This window comes from Mesoplodon densirostris, chromosome 8 (genome assembly GCF_025265405.1).
Source record: "Mesoplodon densirostris isolate mMesDen1 chromosome 8, mMesDen1 primary haplotype, whole genome shotgun sequence".
Taxonomy (NCBI): domain Eukaryota; kingdom Metazoa; phylum Chordata; class Mammalia; order Artiodactyla; family Ziphiidae; genus Mesoplodon; species Mesoplodon densirostris.
In genome coordinates, this window is record NC_082668.1 from 8026767 (window position 1) to 8043292 (window position 16526).

Consider the following 16526-nt stretch of genomic DNA (forward strand, 5'->3'; position numbering starts at 1 on the left):
AGAGAAAAGAAGAGGAGGAGGAATCAGGTAGACACATACCTATTAGGCATACAGACTCATGGGATTTTTAAATTCAGAGCTGCAAGGATTCTTGGATACCATTTACCCCAAACTACTCATTTTACAGAAAAGGAAACCCAGGCCCACAGTGGTTAGGTGACTTGGCTAAGATCAGTTACGTCACTAACTTGTAGTAATGCTCACACTCAGCAGGCCGCATTTTATCTATTTAACATTATTCATACGTTAGGCATCATACAAGTGGAGAGCATCAAATTATGCTGAATTAAACTCAATCGCCTATGTGTCAAAATGCCAAAATAACTAAATGTTATACACTGCCCCAGCCCACAATGAAGAATAGAGATAGGTTAGCTTATTATGCACATCTGCTGAAATAAAACAAAATCAAAATAAATGTTAACTTTCAAAAGTACTTTGGTACAGCCATAACAAACAAAATGGTGGAAAATAGATTATATTTATTAAATAAACAAATAAAAAAGCCAACCCTGATTTTCCTGGCTTTTCTTAGTGACATTATATAAAGAGTAAAGTACTTAAAGTCTTTTAATGTTTAATTTCCTTTCTTAAAAAACTTATAAAATTCACATTCACCCAAGAAACTGAAACCACTAAAGAGGGAGTTAGGCTCTGGACCAGAAGTATTAAAACCACTCATGAAAAAAAGCAGCAAATTACAAACTTCTGAACATTTAATATTTTATATTTTCATGCGTTACATTAGATTTCCCCCACAAAATATTCTTATCCAACTCTACTGGAGTTTCTGGATTCTAGGGGTCACAACCAATTCATGTGGGACCCACTCCAGCTAGCTAAGAGAGACTTGTACTTATCATCATTTAGACATTACCAAGGCCAAAATAAATAAATAAATCCTTTTCAGGACTGGCTGCCTCTTAGCAAAGGCTCAGCTAAAAGCCAACTTTACTCTGGGCGTACTCTGGAAACACTGACATGATCTGACCTACTGGGGCTTAAGAACAATCAACTGTATGCTTTTCCATCTATGCTAAAATCTACCTACCATAGTGCCCACTGAAAGCAGAATTCTGTTTTCTAAAAAGAAAAACAAATGAAAACTTTCCCATTGTAGATCGCCCTCTTTATCACCCTGTAAAAGAGGGACATCATCCAAGTTCATCTTTTATTTTAGACCAAGTTCAGGATTCCAAAATCATCAGATGCTTTCAGAACAACATCTTTTATACTCTTAGGGAGAAAAAAACCCACACAAGTTGTTGACCAGTTCCATAACATATCTTGCCAATGTGTTCAACACAACAGGTAATTCAGGAAAGATTAGGAGACTGGAATTACCATGAACAAGTATACCCTACCTAGATATCTGATATCCGAGTTTGGTCTCAAGAGCTGGCAATCAAGACAGGGTAGTGAGCGTTTTTCTGAGACAGCCCAAATCCTGGGCCTGCAGCTTTCTGTAACGGTCACTGGTGGCTCCATCCTAAAATGACTATTGCTTCAGATTCCATCCCAACAACAAGCAAGTCTTCTGTTCCAAAGGTTATACCAGGTTGCATTCAAAAAAAGAGGGCAAGCCATGGAAGTGGGCCCAATTATGATTTTCAGAGATCACATGTGAACATGACCTTTCCAGGTTCTGTGTTCATAAGGATATCCTGGCAGAAATCAGGCTTTGTTCAGACAAAGATGCACTCTAATAAATTAAACTGAAGCTTGTAGCCTAACAGGTGAGCACCACAGATATGTTCAATGAATGTGAAGAAACACACTGCCAGTTTAGAAAAGTGAATCACCTTAACAGGTTTCCAACAACTACGTCTTGCCACACCGAGTAGCAAAGCTGTCAATTTAATGAGAGAATCTATCGCATTGTTTAATCACAAGATCATTTGTTTCTTCATTTATACCATGTGTATTTACTGAGCACTGGGCATTGAGGATTCAGTGTGAATAAAAGAAAGATGATCCCAGCCCTTATGGAACATACAGTTTAATGTTGGAGTGATATTCAATAAATAAGCACTCAATAAATACAGAATTATAAACTGTGATGAATGCTAAGAATGAAAGAACACTCCCAAGGAGGAAGAGAAGAGAACATATGATTTAGATTAAGAAGTCAGAGAAAGGCCCTGTCTGCAAGTGACATTTACGCTGAGATATGAGGATGGTGTGTGTAGGAGTGAGGAAGGGAACAAAAGACCCCGAGTGGGGAACGGTACTAGGGAAGGGGTGGAGGTGGGAAGTCCTTGGCACAATCAGGAACAGAAAGACCAGGTGGCTGGAGCACAATGAGCAAGAATGGGCATGGCCAGAAATGGAAATGAGAGGTAGACAGGAGTCGAGTCAGATGGGGCCCTGCAGAAGTTAAGAATCCTGAGTTTAAATCTACATACAATAGGAAGCTGGCTAAGGATTTTGTTCAAGAAAGTGACTGCCTAACTTGAGACTCGGCCAACCTAAGACGGGATGTTGGAAGACCAGTTAAGAGCTATCGCAGAAGTCCAGACACAAGAGGACAGTGCTACAACACAAGCACTGGAGATGGAATTAAAAGGATCAATTTAAGAGATATTTTGGAGTTGAACTAATAGACTTTGGTGGTAATTAGATGTGAGAGTTAAAGGATTATTAGATATAAGAAATAAAGGATTACTTCAAGCTTTCTGACATCTGCAGCTAGGCTGATGAAGGCATTACTGGCACAGGAAAGACTAGAGGAGGCGGTGAAGATCAAGGGTTCTACTTCAGAGGTGGTTCTATTTGAGAGGCCACCTGTGAGATCGTCAAGTGATGATACTGAGTAAGCAGTTCAACATGAAGAATCTGGAGCTCAAGAAGAGAGATCTGCACTATGGCTCCAAGTATAATTTATATGCCAAGAACTTCCATATTTATAGTTTTCCAGCCCAAGTTGCAGAGAAGAAATTCAAACCCAAGTCTCTTCAACTACTAAGTTTCTGAAGCTCTTCCACTGATACATGCTCAAGTATGAAGCTGTCAGTGTTAAGGAAATAAGAAAGATTCACTGAGGAAGTGAGTTGGGCTTGAAGGATATACAGATGTTTTGGAGAAAGAAAGTTGAAGGGCATTCCAGGTAAAGGCCAGCACTTGTACAATGGCCCAGAGCTGTGAAAGAGCCTGACATGGTAAAGGATTAGTAAGAGATTTATTGTAGCTACTAACAGTTTGAGGACACAAGTGTTGGGCAGGAAGGGACTGGATGGGGAAAGGAACAAAACTGGTGGGGAGATGGGATAGGTCCTATGGCAGAGATTCTAGTTACTGCCCAATTTATCTATTCTCTTCTTTCCTACTAAGCAGAACTCCGACTTTTTTTTTTTTTTTTTTTTTTTTTAGCTAGTATTAGTTAGAAGACTACATTCCTCAGTCTTTTTGTAACTAAACATGGCCTGGATGTCTAAGTTTTAGCCCATAAGATGCACGTTAAAGTGTTGTGATTTAAAGGATGGAGGTACAGGGCCTCCCTGGTGGCGCAGTGGTTGAGAGTCCGCCTGCCGATGCAGGGGATACGGGTTCGTGCCCCGGTCTGGGAGGATCCCATATGCTGCGGAGCGGCTGGGCCCGTGAGCCATGGCCGCTGAGCCTGCGCGTCCGGAGCCTGTGCTCCGCAACGGGAGAGGCCACAACAGTGAGAGGCCCACATACCGCAAAAAGAAAAAATAAATAAATAAATAAATAAATAAATAAATAAATAAAGGATGGAGGTACAGCCTTTCCCTCTTCCTCCTTCTTGCTGGCTGGAATGTGGATGTGGCAGCTGGACCTCAAGCACTCATCTTGGTCCTGGAGGCTACAGGACAACAGTGCATTCTGCTGTGCAGAGCAGCACAGCAGAATTGAAGACTATGGAGCTAACCTATAAGCCTTGACCTGCCTACCTCTGTTCTTCTTTTCTGTGAGATAGAAATAAACTTTCTTGTTTAAGCCATTGATATTTTAAGATTTAACGCCACTCTCAGCAGAACATACTTCCTAACACACAGGTCCAGACGGTGAAACTGATAAGCTTGGATACTATCCTACAAAGCACTATAAAGGCCAGGGACACATATATTTTGGAGCTATGAATTCGGTAGCGTTCCAGAGTGGAGAGACAATAGTGGCAGAGAGCTTAGGAAGCTGGGGTTACGGTCTAGCTGAGATGCAATCGGAATCTAAATTAAGATAGTGGCAAGGGCTTCCCTGGTGGCGCAGTGGTTGAGAGTCCGCCTGCCGATGCAGGGGACACGGGTTCGTGCCCCGGTCTGGGAGGATCCTACATGCCACGGAGCGGCTGGGCCCGTGAGCCATGGCCGCTGAGCCTGCGCGTCCGGAGCCTGTGCTCTGCAAAGGGAGAGGCCACAACAGTGAGAGGCCAGCGTACCGCAAAAAAAAAAAAAAAAAAGATAGTGGCAGTGACAGTGAACAGAGGCAAGATTTGAGAGAGATTTTTGAGAAGGATGCTGTGAAGTGTGTCTCCATCACTATCAATGACTTAGTACAAGAAAAGGGGCTTAAGTTAAAAGAGCTTTTGATTGACTATCAGGGAAAATGCTTTCACAGAACGATGAAACTCCCTGATGAATTACTAGAAGAGGGGAGAGCTGCCGGCAGTCCTCAATGAAGGAAAAGGTTATGTTTCCCCACAGCCTTCAGTCTGCCGTACTGAAGGCAGAGCTGGCCCCATGCATTCTGTGGCCCCTTCCAGTTAAAAATGTCCAGAAACTAGTGACTACCAAGATTCTTCATCTAAAAAACAGAATTTTCTACAAACTGGACACACTACAAATATAAGCAACTGCTCACTGTGTTCTCCAAAAAAAACACTCTAGGAGGGAAAATCCAGTAAAATCCTAATCTCTATACAGATTACCTGAAACTTCTATTTTAAACATTCAAAAAGTAAAACACCATGGTTTGCTGGAGTTGGCATTGCCACTTCCTTAAAAATGATTTTGATTTGGCCTTCTCACACATAAACAATGGACTGACAAGGCTGATGATTCTTAACACTTGACAAATTCATCAGGTTTTCAGATGATTAGACTGTGATACTAAGTGAAGGCAATGTGAAGAAAAAAGCAAGGAATTGGGCAAAAAGGTGTTTCAATCTTTCCAATTAAAAGAGTGACAGGGCTTCCCTGGTGGCGCAGTGGTTGAGAGTTCGCCTGCCGATGCAGGGGACACGGGTTTGTGCCCCGGTCCGGGAGGATCCCACATGCCGCGGAGCGGCTGGGCCCGTGAGCCATGGCCGCTGAGCCTGCGCGTCCGGAGCCTGTGCTCCGCAACGGGAGAGGCCACAACAGTGAGAGGCTCGCGTACCGCAAAAAAAAAGAGTGACAAACTCTGACAAATCCAAGCATTCTCATCTCTGAATGAAGGGTCACAGAAATTTAATGAAGGGTCACAGAAATTTACAATTTCCACCAAGAACTCAATGAAAACTAATATAAATTGGTCCATGAAAACAATTCCCCTCAGATCTCTCAAAGTCAACCAATGAGGAAAAGTTACTTTCTGGGCCCCTCTCCCCAGTGAAATGTAGGCATGACAACACAAGTCCTCACAGGGCAAGGTAACATTCTTGTTAGAATAATTTTCTGGATGTCCCTGGTGGTGCAGTGGTTAAGAATCCGCCTACCAATGCAGGGGACATGGGTTCGAGCCCTGGTCCAAGAAGATCCCACATGCCGCTGAGCAACCAAGCCCGTGTGCCACAACTACAGAGCCTGTGCTCTAGAACCCACAAGCCACAACTACGGAGCCTGCACACCACAACTACTGAAGCCCGAGTGCCTAGAGCCCGTGCTCTGCAACAAGAGAAGCCACCACAATGAGAAGCATGCGCACCACAATGAAGAGTAGCCCCTGCTCACCACAACTAGGAAAAGCCCGGGCGCAGCAACAAAGACCCAACACAGCCAAAAATATAATTAATTAATTAATTAATTTTTAAAAAAATAAGGAAACAGTCTCCTGTGACTGGAAAAAAAAAAAAAAAAAGAATCATTTTCTGTGCTGCAAGTTTGCCAGCCCAAGCAAATCTCTCCCTCTGAAATAAAGCTACTGCAATTGTATGGTGCCACAGAACGTTCACAGTGTGTTCACATACATCACCTCATTTGATCCACACCATAACTTCATACAATAGGTAGAGTAGGTATTGTTATTCCAGTTTCACCAAGGAAACGGAAGTACTGAAGCGGCAGAGCCAGCCGATGACATCATTCAGGGATCCTGGTGCTATAACTGGGGCAGCCTGTTCCACACAAGCAAGAATCAGAGCATCATGGGAAGAGCCAGGAAAACCTACATCAAGATACTGCTTAAGTGGCCGTGGGACTCCTTGAAATGCTGGCGTCAACTCAGTGAAGGCTCTGAATATCTGTGGAGTGTCAGGCACTACAGATAACCCTGGCTCTGTCCTTGGAAACTCGTGTACTAGAAATGAAACAAAATGCAAACAAATACTGAAGTACATGGAGTTGGTGACTGCTGGCAAGCAGTGTGTCCAAAGGCAGTGAGAAGGGAGCCAGGGAGTTCGACAATGAACCCCCAAGCTAAAATGGAAAGGCTGAGGAGGAGCTGGCTAGATGGATGGGCACGGGGAGCATTCCAGAAAGGAAGACCATGTGTCAGGCACCTAATCAAGAGTAAAATGAGAAAGACAAAGGTTCTCTGTGTCTAAACATGTTGCAGGGACCAGACCACGAAAGGCCTCACCTGACATGCTGAAGAGCACGTATTTTACATTTTAGGGATGGAAAGCCATTGAAAAATATAAGAATAACATAAGCAGAATTATACTTGATGAGGAGTCAAGGGTCAGCCTATTGCTCCTTTGAAGATAATCTGTCTTTTTCTCTAGCTGCTTTTAATACTTTTCTTTTTCTTTTTTTTTTTTTTTTTGCGGTACGCGGGCCTCTCACTGTTGTGGCCTCTCCCGTTGCGGGGCACAGGCTCCGGACGCGCAGGCTCAGCGGGATCCTCCTGGACCGGGGCACGAACCCGCGTCCCCTGCATCGGCAGGTGGACTCTCCACCACTGCGCCACCAGGGAAGCCCTCTCTAGCTGCTTTTAAGATTTTCCCTTTGGTTTTCTGTAGTTTCATCTTGATGTATCTAAGTATGGATTTTTTTTTAAATTCTACTTACAATCATTGGTTGTAAATCTGTGGTTTGGTATGTCAACTGTTATGGAAAATCTCAGCCATTATCTTTAAATTTCACCTTTGTTCATTTTCTCTCTCATCTCCTTTCTAGGTCTCTAATTAAACTTATTCACACCTCACTCTATTCTCTATGTCTCTTACCCGCTTCCTCTGCATTTTCTATTTGTTTCTCCATGCTATACTCTGGATAATTTTTTTCTTACCGTCTTCCAGTTTGTTAATTTTCTCTTCAGCTTTATTCAATCTTCTGTTAAATGCATCCATTGAGGTTCTTCTCTTATTATTATTATTATTATTATTTGCGTTACGTGGGCCTCTCACTGTTGTGGCCTCTCCCGTTGTGGAGCACAGGCTCCGGACGTGCAGGCTCAGCGGCCATGGCTCATGGGCCCAACCGCTCCACGGCATGTGGGATCTTCCCGGACCAGGGCATGAACCCGCATCCCCTGCATTGGCAGGTGGACTCTCAGCCACTGTGCCACCAGGGAAGCCCGAGGTTCTTCTCTTTAAAATATTTAATCAAATATATACTTTTCCTCATCCAGAGTTTTAAATTTCATTACTGTTATGTTTATTTCTAGAAGTTTTGATTCCTTTTTTAATTTGCTATGTCACATTTCATAGTTTCCTATTCTTTGTAGATATCTTCAAGCTTATCTTTTATTTCTTTCAACACAGTAGTTTTTTATAGATGGTAATGATTCCAATATCTGATGACATTTATGAAGGGCTGTTTCTGTTGTCTGTGGTTGCTGATGATTCTTGCCCTTGGAGTATGGTTTCCTTGGGTGCCTGGTTATATTTACGTGCTGGTTACTGAATAATCTGAGGCCTAGGCAGAAGAAACCTTCCTTGTGAAAGAATTTCCACTGGATTTTGCCAGACATCCAGAGGCACAACCAGACCATAAACCAATTTAAGACTTGAGATTCCTTGGTTGAGCCAGTCAGCTTGAACCTGGGCTGCAATTCCACAAGAGAGCTGGTATGTTTCAGGTCCACCCTCACCGTGACAGTGCAGTCCTTTGGGGTTCCAGCTTCTTGTGAGAAATCTGAGCTTTATTTCTGTCCCCCACAACCGCTGGTCAAACCTGCACTCTTGCATGGGTTTTCCACCTTAATTTTAACCTGGTAATACCTGTGAGCTCTTTGATGCTTTAAGAAGAAGGCTGGGTTTGGTTTGGTTTTTGTATTTTATCTAAATATTTTTGGTTGTTTCAGTAGGAGGGTGCATGTCTGAATAACAGCTCACCATTACTATCTACAGAAAGTCGCTAGAGTTTGTATTTCAGAATATTTTTCAGGTGGCAGTGTAGAGCCTAGTGAGTAGTGACAGGAGTTAAGAACAGGAGAGGGGCAGTGGTGATCTGTGCAGGAAACACAGCAAGGAAGCTACTGTGATAATGCCCAATGTTACATTAAGCAAAAGTACAAGGGATGGAGAGAAGAGACAGGTATTCTCACATTTATTTTTCCCAGCAACCCCATGAGGGAAGCATTACTATTCTGGTTCTTATAGCAATCAGCCGTTCAAAGAGGTCAAGTAATTTATTCCAGGGTTCATCCAAGGAGATGGTTAGTAGAGGTGGCATCAGAACCCAGTATGACTCCAATTCCAAACTCTTCTTACCACAGTATGATGAGATCTGGAAGAAAGACAGGTGCATGTGGGTGGGTTCCAATGACGATGGGAGGATTGCCAAAATTTTTTTAATTCACTTAAAGACATAGAAGGATTTTAAATTTTAGAAGATGCCAAGTGATAAACAGCTCTCTAAATAACTTCACTGCTTCCACCCACAGAAATGACAGAGTAGTTAAAAGCATGAGCTTTGGGACTTCCCTGGTGGTGTAGTGGTTAAGAATCCTCCTGCCAATTCAGGGGAAACGGGTTCAAGCCCTGGTCCGGGAAGATCCCACATGCCGCTGAGCAACTAAGCCCACGCACCACAACAACTGAGCCTGCACTCTAGAGCCCCCGAGCCACAACTACTGAAGCCTGTGTGCCCAAGGCCTGTGCTCTGCAACAAGAGAAGCTACTGCGATGAGAAGTCCGCACACCATAATGAAGAGTAGCTCCCGCTCGCCGCAACTAGAGAAAAGCCAGTGCGCAGCAACGAAGACCCAACGCAGCCAAAAATTAATTAATTAATTAATTAATTTTAAAACGTCATGAAACTTTCCAAAAAAAAAAAAAAAGCATGAGCTTTGGAGTCACAAGACCTAAATTCAAACCTAGGTCCTGTGATCTTGAACTTGTGGCTTTGAACAAGTTACTCCCTCTCTCAATTTCCTCCTTTGGAAATCAGGAATAGTATACATGAGTTATGTTTACACGGAGTGCCCCGGCACAAAGTACATTAATAAAAAAAAATTGTTAGATATTGCTACTAATGTTGTTGTCATGGTTATTATCATCAGCTCTTGGTAGTCAGTTTTGAGTGAATCTAACCCTGTTACCCTGGACACAACTGACTGGAAAGGAACTGGTACACAGGGGTGGCAACATTATAAAATGGGTCACATTTCCTCATCTGTAAAATGTAACCCATCTTATAGAGTTAGTGGGAAGATTAAATGAAGTTAATGTGTGCAAAAGTGCCACAGTGGCTAGAACACAGCAAGCACTCAATAATTGCTATATAATATATATTTAGATTGCATGTGCTTTCCTGTATGCTTGGTGAATTCTGTGCAAAGTAAGGAGGGAGAAGAGATGGTGCCACATAGGTAGGCAGAGGCCAGGTCAACGTTACGAAGTTTGGGCTTAACCCAAAGGCAATGGAGAGCTACGGAAGAAAGCAGTCAGGGGACTAATAATGGCTGATGGTTTAAGAAGGTCACACTGGTTGCTACATGGGGAACAGATTTAGAAATGAAACCGGAGGCAGAAAGGCCAGTTAGCAGGTTACTGCAATAAATCAAGACTAGTGGCAGAGGGAATGGAGGGTTCTAGATAGAGAGGTATTTATTATAAAAGGCAAAACTGACAAGATTATTCAGATGCTAGTTGGGAACTGGAGGCTGGGGAAGTTACAGGGGTAGAGTAAGGAATGGGAAAAACTGCCTAATTTCCTTATAACAGATGTTCTCAAAGTATAGTTCCCTGACCAGCAACATCAGCATTACCTGGGAACTCCAAGAAATGCAAATTCCCAGACCCCACCCCAGACCTACTGACTCAGAACCTCTGGGGATGGGGCCCAGCCATCTGAACACACTTTCCAGGGGACTCTGATGCCCACTAAAGTGAAGAACCACTGCTCTAGACAAATGAGCCATGACCTGCTATAGGAAGAGCATCTTCAGGCAATCGGGAGGGGATATAAGTTCAGTCGGACTTAGCGAGTTTAAGGTGTTGGATGTTAGGTCTGATGCTTAAGAGAGAGTTTTGGGCTGGAGACAGAAATGAGCATGCCGTGTGCGTACAGAGGACAAATGAACAAGTAGACTGGTTCCCTCGGAGATGGTTCAGAATCAGAAGGGAAGAGAGCCTAGGATAGAGCAGTGAGGAACAACTTTATTTAAGAAAGCGCAAGTAGAAAAGTTTGCAAAAGAAACTGAGGTGTGATCCGAAAGGTAGCAGAATAATCAGCCTAATGTGAAGTCAGAGAAGCCAAAGAAAGCATGCGTTTTAGTAAGAAAAGTATGGTCAGCAGTGTAGACTTAGTGACAAGGTCTCAGGAGGAAATGGAGTGAAGCAGAACGCCATGTGCGGGGAACTGACTGTGGAGATGAGGGTGTGCACCAGGCTCCGGAAGCCTGGCTGTGAAGGTGGGGAACAGCACAGGGTGGAAGCTGCAGGGGGAGAAAGAAATCACACATGGTTTCTTGTATTTTTTTAAGATAAGAGAAGCCTGAACACGGTTAATTGCTGATAGGAAAGAATCACTAAAGAAGGTGTGGTTCAAGAGGGCACAACAAAGAAAGGGAGGGGACCCTGGGCAGGAAGGGAGGGGACCCAGAACCCAGAGGGAAGGATTAACCTCAGGCAGAAAGTCAGAGAGATGCCAACTTCATTGTATCAAAATAAATGGAGGAGGGGCTTCCCTGGTGGCACAGTGGTTGGGAGTCCGCCTGCTGATGCAGGGGACATGGGTTCATGCCCGGGTCCGGGAGGATCCCACATACCGTGGAGCGGCTGGGCGCGTGAGCCATGGCCGCTAAGCCTGCGCGTCTGGAGCCTGTGCTCTGCAACGGGAGAGGCCACAACACTGAGAGGCCCACGTATCGCAAAAAAAAAAAAATGGAGGAGGGAAGGAGTCTAGACACAAGCCATTCCTAAGTGGAAAGCTGAGGGAGTTCCACAGGGGAAGGGGGCGGGCAACAGCTCTGGTTTTTTGAAATGTAGAAGCCAATTCATCTGTTGAAAAGTGATAGGGAGGTGGAGGATACCTAATATATTCAGAGCTGGGTTCCACAATCCCAGGGGAGGATCACATGCGAATGGCTTCCCAAAACAGTGGCCCTGAACATGCCAGGCACTGCACTCTATGTATTCAAAACATTAACAGTAAAAAAAATTACAAAATAGTAATAGTAACTAGTTATTGAGCACCTATGGCACACACCTGGCACTGTGTTAGACGATTCATATGCACTACCAAATTTAATATTCTCCAATAATCCAATGAGGTAGGCAAGTATTATCATGCCAATTTTAGAGATGAGGCTCTAAAAGATCATTTAGGAAATGAGGCTCACAAACATCAAATGATAACATGTTTACTCATGGATACCAGCTAGGAAATGACAAGGGCAGGATTCAAACCTAAGTCTTATCCTCTTCCCATGATGCCACACAACCTTCAGGATTTGAACAGGATTAATGGAAGTGAGAATGGAAAAGAAAACATGATTTTTGAGAGATGTGCCTGAATGATAAGATACTGGGAGAAGTCAATCAACTCTTGGGCCCATTTTGAGTTTGGGGTGACAATGGAATATAAGTATGATCACGTCCTTTACCCAAGCTGGAGATATGGTTCTACATCTTGGGGCAGAGATTAGGAATATCAGTTAGATGATAACAATGATAACATTGTCTGAAAGTAGACAGATGTGTATAGACTGGGGAAAGAAGGACTTCATATAAGAGTAACAGAATAAATAAATGAATGAAAAGAAAGCTAATACTCAAGCATTAAAAGGAAAAAAATCCCTTCACTACCCGAACTTCCTTCCTTGTTCTAATTTACAGACTGGTGAGAGATGAAGAACAGGGGGACTCATTGTGTCAGAACGTGGTCACCCTTCTCCCCAGGCTGACCATGAAGATACCTTCAGGTTTCTGAGTTGAAGCGTTGCCCTGGATAGAGTGATTTTTGTGCCCAAACCTGAGTCCTTTCACAGGGTTTTCTCAGATGGGGCTTCGCACTGATTCCCATTCCCAGCTGTTAACTGTATTAATTACATCATCAACACCGCTTTTCTCTGAGCACTCTCTGCTCCAAATCTTTCTCTTGCCCAGGAGAAACCACTTCTACATTTCTCTCTACTAAAGCTTTAATTGACTTTTAGCTTCATGGCTCCCAAAAGACCCAAAATGTAGGCCCACATACTTATGTGCTCCCATCTGTAGCTGGCTTTAACTCACTAATTCTGCATCTTTCCCAACAGATGCATGACTCCTCCAAGTTTAAGTTGACTTCCATCTGAGTTTTTCTTAAAGGGAACAAGCCTGACCTGTTACTGTGACATGATCATTTCAACACCAGAAACACAGTGTTCACTAAAATCTGACTAGTGTTTCTTTACCTGTCTTCCAAAGACTAGCTATCCATCAAAACGTCAAAAAATGAAAAAGGTGCTGAGCTATCAGAGGGTTAAGTAGAGACTGGCCTCCCCCCACAAGCATGGGAAGCTAAAGTAAATGAGTTTTGCTGTGTTCTGAGCCTGTGATCCACATATATCAAACATATATCTCTCTCATGTTCTAAGTCTCTTAAAGCACATGTGATATTTCATCCTATTGAACATTTCCAACAGGGAAAATAAGATCCAGCCCACTGCTTGGGCAAAAGGGAAAGTATTAAAATGCTACTTCTAAAGAGTCAGTCCTCTTTATCAATTCAGTTCCTATTACCTAAAAATAGGACTCCAGAATGATCATTACCAGGCAAATGAAAACAGGAAGGTTAAAGAAGAAAAAATTCTTATAGGCTGCATCATTTCTGAGACCCAGCAAGCCCCCTAGGAAACAGAACAATACACCACTCAAAAGTAGCTAATGTTTGAAGCATCTCTAATGGAAAATTGCTTCCCCTTAATAAGGTAACAACCTCTAGCTCTAAATGCAAATCAGGCAGATCACTCCAGCCAGGTTATATAGACATGGATGAGTCATTGCTTTTGATGCCAAACTGACAAATCTGAAGGTTTTATAATGGATCCTATGTGGCTGCTGTGGAGAAAAAGGATTCAGGTGTTAAACAGGAAAGCAACTAGTTTGGTTCTTCTTCAGTTTCAAAGAAGGAAAGGAAGGGTAATCTTTTGCAGAACATTTGCTGAGTACAAGACTGTTCTGGGGGTTGAAAGTAGATGAAAGATGAGCAAAAACAGTTACATGAGGGAAATAAAGAAAATACTGAACCATAATAATATCAGTCATGGAATGTGAACTGAAAAAAGAAACAAGTACCTAGAAGGAAGAGTCACGGAAAGGAAAGATCACACATCTAGCTGGAAGAAATAAGTTCAGGCTCATGGGGACAACATCTTGCGGTTGAGTGGACTCTACGACAGCCCCCAATGACCCTCACAGCTCCTGCTCTTCACACCGTGGAATAACCCCCCTCCCTCTGAGTGTGGGCAGGACCTACGACTTGCTTCTAACCAACAAAATATGGCCAACATGACAGGATGTCACTTCCATGATTATGTTCCATAAGACTGTAACTTCCACTTTGAAAACAGACTTTCTCCCTTGCTGGATCTGATGAAGCCAGCTGCCATACAGAGAGGCCCACACCAGCAGCCAGCAAGGAAGTGAGGTCCTCAGTCCAAAAGCCCGCAAGGAACTGAATCTAGCCAACAACCATATAAACTTGGAAGTACACCCTTCCCCAGTAGAGCCTTCAGATGGCAGACACCTTGATTGCAACCTTGTGAGAAACCCTGAAGCAGAGGGCCACGCTGGGCCACGCCCAGATTCCTGACTAAAGGGGAACCTTGTTTCCTCTACTCATAACACTTAGGATACAAAATGTCTGGGTTTTTCACACCAAGCAATTCTGCAAGTCTCTGTGGACACCACCTGGTGGCCAACAATGTAATTCAATTCTGATACTAACTACCTGGAGAGAGTACAGGCCTCACAGATTAAGGGCTCAGTGCCATGAGACTGCCTGCCCCCACCCCCCACTTCAGACCGCAAATGCAAGTAGTGGGCCTCCAGATTACCTACACTCTGTCTGAGTTGGCTGCAAATTGAGGGGGTTCCCATGACCCCATCCTTAGGTTTGATAATCTGTCATAATGGTTCACAGAACTCAGGGCAGCATTTAACTTACATTTACTGGTTTAGTATAAAAGATATCATAAAGGATATAGCCAAAGAGGTACATAGGAGGCCCAGAGGATCCTGAGCACGGGAGCTTCTGTCCCCAAGGAGTCGAGGGGTGCACCACCGTCCCAGCACATGGATGTATTCACCAAGCTAGAAGCTCTCCAGACCCCATAGTTCAGAAATTTTTATGGAGGCTTCATCATGTAGGGATGATCAAATATTAACTCAATGTTCAGCCTCTCTCCACTCCCTGAAGGGTGCGGGTGGGGCTGAAAATGTCAAGCTTCTAACCATAGCCTGAAATGATTAGAATCATTCCATGACCAACCCCATCCTGAAGCTATCCAGGAGTCCACCAAGAGTTGCCTCACAGAACAATAGATGCTCCTATCACCATCATCACTCAGGAAATGACAAGGGTTTCAGAAGCTCTGTGTCAAGGAACCAGGGTCAAAGACCACATATTAGAACAAAAGATGCTCCTAGAACCGTTATCACTCAGGAAATCCCAAGGTCTTTAGGAGCTCTGTGTCAGGAACCAGGGGCAGAAGCCAAATATATATTTCTTATTATGTTCTACTGACCCACAGAAAATGTGAGATAGTAAACGTGTTGTTTTAAGTCTGCGGCAAATTTGTTACACAGCGATAAATAATTAATACACATTTAAAATGACAGTTGACATTTGAAGGTTAGAGGAATTTTCACAGGAGGAGACGGAATTAGGCAGCATTCATGGCAGAAAAGAGGAGGCACAGAGACACAAAAGCAGAAGAGGGAAGTGAGTGCTTAGGAACAATACAAGGCCAGGTTTGGTTGGATGTGAGGTCTGAGTGGGCAGGTGCAAGAACATAGGTTGGGGGCTTCCCTGGTGGCGCAGTAGTTAAGAATCTGCCTGCCAATGCAGGGGACACGGGTTCGAGCTCCTGTCCGGGAAGATCCCACATGCCACGGAGCAACTAACCCCGTGCACCACAACTACCGAGCCTGCGCTCTAGAGCTCACAAGCCACAACTACTGAAGCCCACACGCCTAGAGCCCATGCTCTGCAACAAGAGAAGCCACCACAATGAGAAGCCCACGCACCACAACGAAGAGTAGCCCTGGCTCACCACAACTAGAGAAAGCCTACGCACAGCAACGAAGACCCAACACAGCCAAAAATAAAATAAATAAGTAAATTTATTTAAAAAAAAAAAAAACATAGGCTGGAGAGACAGGCAGGAGACCCCTGGTGAATAAGGACAGCCAAAAAGAGCCATGAGCTCATCACTGACATCAAGCGGTCTGAGAACCTCTACAGGAAGATTCATTTGACACTTCTTGCTTCAAGAGGCGACAGGCTTCAAAAAATGATTTGGAAAATGCCCATAACTAAATGTATGCTTTATTCTTTTTAAGGTACTTTCCCTTCCATTACCTCATTTGATTTATGCAAGGACCTGTGATGAAGTCAAGGCAGGTATTTATTATGAAGTTTTTTTTGTTTTTGTTTTTGTTTTTTTACAAATAAGGAAAATGAAGCAGTAAGAGGCAAGAATGACCGGCAAAGGCTTTTGTTCAGTACTTTTTTGCTTCCTACTAGGAGTGTTGCCACATTTTATTGGATCCTCCTTCCCTGGTGGAGATGCAAACAGGGCTAGCCAAACAGGTTTGGATCCTGGCCCCAATGTACCAGGGTGGGCCCAAGGAGCATTTATACCTAGAAGAGTAGGTGCAGTGAGGCCTGGGTGAACTGCAGAGTCAAGAGTACAATAGTTTAGTCCATATAAGCTGATATCAAAAGAGCTTTGAAATAAGGAGGGTCAAAATGAACATCTGATCCCAAGTCAAGACT

General features: G+C 43.6%; 1 protein-coding gene across 5 annotated transcripts in view; it reads right to left on the reverse strand.

The window, feature by feature from the left end:
- Positions 1-16526, reverse strand: part of DIS3L2 (DIS3 like 3'-5' exoribonuclease 2) — a 375400-nt gene that overhangs the window by 216490 nt on the left and 142384 nt on the right. The gene's annotated exons all lie outside the window — the stretch shown is intronic.